The sequence below is a fragment of the Nuphar pumila genome, chromosome 12, assembly GCF_984573655.1.
Source record: "Nuphar pumila chromosome 12, dmNupPumi1.hap1.1, whole genome shotgun sequence".
NCBI classification, from domain to species: Eukaryota; Viridiplantae; Streptophyta; class Magnoliopsida; order Nymphaeales; family Nymphaeaceae; genus Nuphar; species Nuphar pumila.
Window position 1 is genome coordinate 26,062,210 of NC_143260.1, and position 5,544 is coordinate 26,067,753.

The following is a 5,544-nucleotide window of genomic DNA, read 5'->3' on the forward strand; positions in this document are numbered from 1 at the left end:
TGAAGGAAAATGGTGTGGCGAGCGAAAGAGGGGCCTAGAGAGAGAAAGAGCCTGGAGAGATAGAAGACAACAGGGCCATGACTCCATCTGGTGCAGTTCTTTTAATCTTGGTCATTGCATTCGTGGGATCATTTTCAAGTCAAGTTTGATGCAATTCTTGATCTTCATTGTATTCTTGGGATTATTTTAAGTCACATTTGGACGCAAATCTTGGTATTTTTTACTCAATTCGTGGAATTATTTAGGTCTCTGATTGGATAGGATTTAGAACATTCCTAATGTGGACTTCCTTTAATTAGTGGCAATCTTGATTTGAATATCTATTTTATTTGATTATATAGCATAATGATGACCCAAATTAATAGTCAATAGGCTGTATTTTGGTATGAATGTTAAACTAGACTTATCAATAATTATTTAGAGCAGCAGAAAGGTAGCCAACTGTTAGGGTTCAGATTAGGGGTGTCAACGTGTCGGGTTTGGTTAGGGCCACGTGAAACAAGATTTACCCGAACCCTATAAGAACTACATGAACCAAACCCTGACCATATCCGATAAAACCATATTTTTTATCATTTTTACATTGAAAATTTATGGGTCTTGATTGAAACTCGGGTTGGGTTCGGGTCTGATATAAAATTTCACTAATTATACCCGATTCCATGTATTAATCGGATCTTCAAGTCTGAACCTGGGTCTTAATCGGGTCTTCTTATTTATCACCGTACCCGGACCCTATAGTAGGGTTTAGTTCGGGTCAGGTCTGGGTAAACCAAGCCCATTGACACCCCTAGTTCAGATACACCTGATGTTGTTACTATTGAAGGATCTAGACCATACCAGGTAAATTTATATTTTTTATCTTTTTTATATTAAAACATTATGAATCTTAGTTGGAACTCAAGTTGGGCCCGAGTCTGGTACATAAGCTCACAGACCATATCCCAGGCTCCATATACTAATTGGACCCTTTGAGCCCGACTCTGATTCTATTTGAACCCTTTTATTTATCAGTGAACCCTATCCCTATACGGTTTGGTACAGGTCAAACACGGCCCATTGACACCCTAATCATTTCACCAAATTTAAACCCAAATCCCTAACTCTTATGACCGCTGCTATCTACCAGACAAAGCTTCAAAGACAATAAGGGAATGCCCTTCCACGGGAAAAGGCACAATCCTACCAGGGATGACAGTGGACGGGGGAAAACGGGGCCGTCTCGCCCCGTATGGACCGGGGATGAAGGTCAAAATTCATCCCCGTGCAGGAATGGACTTACACTTTCCCCCGCCCCGCCCCGCCCCGCCCCACTTCATCCCAGCCCCATCCCCATTAATAAAATTACTAAAATATTTAAACCTAACTAATAAAATTACAAGAAAACCATATTATTATACTAACTTTCTAACCCTAAATCGTGGCACCACCAGGTTCATCGGCCCTCTAACCTCTCTCTCTGTCCACCATCGTCGGTGCTAGATTCGTCCACCAGCTTTGCAAGGGATGAGATGCAAGAATTGGTTGTCTCTGGTTCGCAGCACTCGAAACTAGTGAACCCCGTCCCCCCAATCATGGTAAGCAAAAAGCGCAGCGCCCTCTTTGCATCTCAGCCGGAGGCTGCGAAACTGCCTAAAGCAGAACCCGGGCCGACACCTCGGGAGGAACCAGAAAGACCTGGTTCGGCCGAGGTGAAGGAAGCCGAGACCGAATCGAAGAAGAGGCCGGCAAAGGGGTCGAGGATGAACAAGAGCCGCAGGAGTATGCTATCGGTGAAGAACCCATTGAGCTCTTCAAACCACCAGAACCCAAACTCGGGCTCCAACCCCAGTCAGAGCATCGCAGCAGCGACGACGACGGTGGCTTCGAAGGGGGTGATAAATCCTAGCGGAGGGGAGAAGACGGAGTTGTCGTCGAAGAAGCGGAGCGCGGCCGCGGTGAACTTCCTGCATAGGATGAAGAGGACTAGTGGCGGCCAGACGATGAAGACGACCGTGATTCCTATGGCGGGGAGCTTGATGGAGAAGTTGAGAAGTTCGGGTGGTGGTGAGATCCATGGTGGGGTGGGACGGGGATGGGGATGGGGACGGGGCGGGGCAGGGCGGGGTCGGGGATGGGAATGAGGATAATTTGTTTGAGACGGGGCGGGGGTGGAGACCATGTCCCCCGCCCCAGTCCTCTGCCATCCCTAAATCCTACCACCTCAGCTCTTAGTTGAAAACCCTTTAATATGGAGAAAGTTGTGAAGGCTTTTCAAATGAAGTGAGAAATGTTGGAGCCCACTTGGGCTAGTGGTTACTTTTTCTATGGAAAATTTTGGGTGTTTGCTCAAAGAGGTATGTGTGACACTTTCTCATGAAAAGAAAAGGGCTTGAAACAAATGGGCCCTGAGACTAACCTAAGTGAGAGTCGTGATTGACCAAAGGTTGGTCGATCCATGGGCCAACACTGGTCTTTTTTATGCTGTCACAATCAATCAGGACTCTAGAGACTTGTGAGGCAGGTGCCCCACCTTGACCCTTCATGAGTTAAGGGCTAAATAGGTCTTAGATGTTGGATGGCATGTTAATCTTTCATGTAGTCAATTGTACATGATATGTAATAATAAACACCATTTTTTCACATTTTATTTGAGTTTTTTGTTAATCTGACCTTATAATATATTATACATGGTAAGTCTTGGGTGTGGATGTGCATCCGGTATCAATGAGTTAAAACAAGCAACAACTTACTAGTATTTTTTTCAAGTTTATCTAACCATATCAATATGATCTATATGGTCTGATTGGTGAAGATCAATTTTGGAATCACCAGAATCTGCTATGTGCACAGCTTATTTTAGTAATTTAAAAATTAATGGTCATAAATGAATCAAATTTTCATAACTTAAAAAAAGATAATTTTTGGTTGAAAAGTATGATCTAGGGGTTGATAACTATATTGAACACATCTATAGGTCCGGATCGAGTCAAAACAACTTGCACATATGAGTTTTAACTCATTGATATTGTATACACATTTTTTACCAAAAAATTATCCATTAATACATGGTTTGTTTAATAGAAAAAGGGTTTTAGATCGTGATATTGTCATGATTGTGCATGTTTTCTTCAAGAACTTCAAAACCAGTGACTCGCAATATACCAAAGACTGAACTAATATACCAAAGAATTAACTATTAAAAAATTATATCTTTGCGTTGGAGAAACCTGGCTCAAGGCATTATTTAACAACCGGGTCATGTTACATACATTTATAAGGTTAGATTGAGTCAATGCTACATGCATCTATGATTTTTCAACTAAATATTATATACATTCGAATGTACAAAGTGCATTTCTCATGGTAATGCAATGAATGTGCATAAAAGTTGTCACACTTATTTCAACGTGACATTTAGCCTTTTTATAAGATAAAGTTTCTCTTTTTGATGGTCACACTAAGATCACCCCCAATGAGTAGGTGTTGTTTTTATGACAGGTATAACGTTCCTAAAAAAATATATCCTTTTAAAACTTTTCTCAAAATCCAAAATTTTGAGAAAATTAAAAAAAATATATTTGTTATAAAGTTTTACATGACTTCCACAAGTAATGAGTCAACAAGTTCATTTACGACAATGTTTAAATTGTTTTAAATATTGAACGGCTCACCTGAGCGCAAGTGTGAGTGTATATTACCACACAGTATCAGATATGATACAAAACCAACCTTAGACACAACCTGATTGATTGAGATTGTTACTCTAGAAAATGTCATATATGAAAATGTAGAAGACGATATTATTTAAGGTTTAAGACATTTGAGAAGTTATGTAAAAAATTGAGATTTACAATCATATGCGTAATTATTATATAAAAAAAAGACAACATTCATAAGGATTCTCATTTCAAAATATTTACAAGTCCTCAAAAGTAAAGATCCAGAATCACAAAGTTTAATTGTTTATAAGTTTATCAAAATCAAATGTCTGAATCGCCTAGGGATCATAGTAGGTAAGAATGATACCTTCAGGTGTGCAATAACTCATCCCTCGTCCAGTCTTCCAGGATAATATATGTAATCTTATAGGGCATTAACCACATACCTATAGAAAACCCAAAACCAAACTTGAAGAATACAAATCAAGTTGTAATTGTACAACCAAAGTGTGATTTCCATAATTTATAAAATGAGGGTCAAGGGAATTCACAACAATAAACATTCACTCACATTTGTGGATAATAATTAAGCAACTCACGTATAATTGCAACAATATAATTATATCAAATCTCATTTGACCATATCGAGCATGAAACACACACATACATTTTTCAAGTAGTCAGGACATCAGAGTCCTCAAATATAGCATATACATCTATAAAATTGCATTCATTCGACCATTCTAGTGTACTTGATACACACATGTTTTTTAAGTGAATAAGACATAACAGTCTATAAAAATATAAGCATTAACATTCTTTTCTAAAAAAAAAAACATGTGCAGGTCCAACACTATGATATGCATTCTTATATTTATCAAATCATCATGTCCATTCGTAAGACAATTAACGCAGTTTAGCATTTAAACAAATAAGGGATAGGCCTTAACTCGACCCTTTCCATGTATCTCACACACACACACAAGCACCTCACGTGCAAAACTATCAAGTTTGTGACTTTAAGCAAAATGTCAACCACATAACCTTAAACGTGTTTTTTTCATTCATATTTAAATTTATATGCAATGACATATGTAAATATTAGCAACTCTACATGTTTACATCTATATGTTTATGCACATTATTGTAGTGATTCTCAAAATCTATTGCATTGTTTCTTTTATTTATTTAGACCTATCTGGTATAAAAGAGGGTATACCTACATAGAAACATATTTTATGTATTTTATTCCCCCTCTTATGGCTTAACTACGTTCATCCCAAGTGATCAATTCTGCAATGCAACGATTAAGAGATGCACATGGAGTCCTCGTACCAGCCTACGCTCGCGTATGCAAGCCAAGCTAAAACAAATATGTTTAACTACGCACATTCACGCACACTCAAATGCATTTTTATGATGTAATCAACATAATCATAACTATGATCTATTCATGTGTAAAACTTCTTTTAAACTGAGTTTTAAATACACATGATACATATTTGAAAATTGATTTGAAATCTCATTCGAATCTGCTATCAAATATAAAAATTATGCTCTTTTGGGTATTTTATTGAACACTTAGTATGCAACAGAATTTCTAAGGCATAATCTAAATTTTTAAAATTGTGATCATGCTATACAGAATTAAATAAACTTATTTAATCATGCTAATCATATGTTAATTAAAATCAATAATCAAATCATGGTATAACCTATTAATTAAACTTCTCAAAAACCTAATTCGCACACAGGGTACTTATGTTACATGCTTAGGCTAACATGACACACAAATACACTAGATTGTGACCAAAACAACTCAATTACACATTTAACACGATTAGTTTAAGGATCCTACCTTTTTTATTAACTAAAATGAGTGGTGGAACCCAAAAATCTAAGA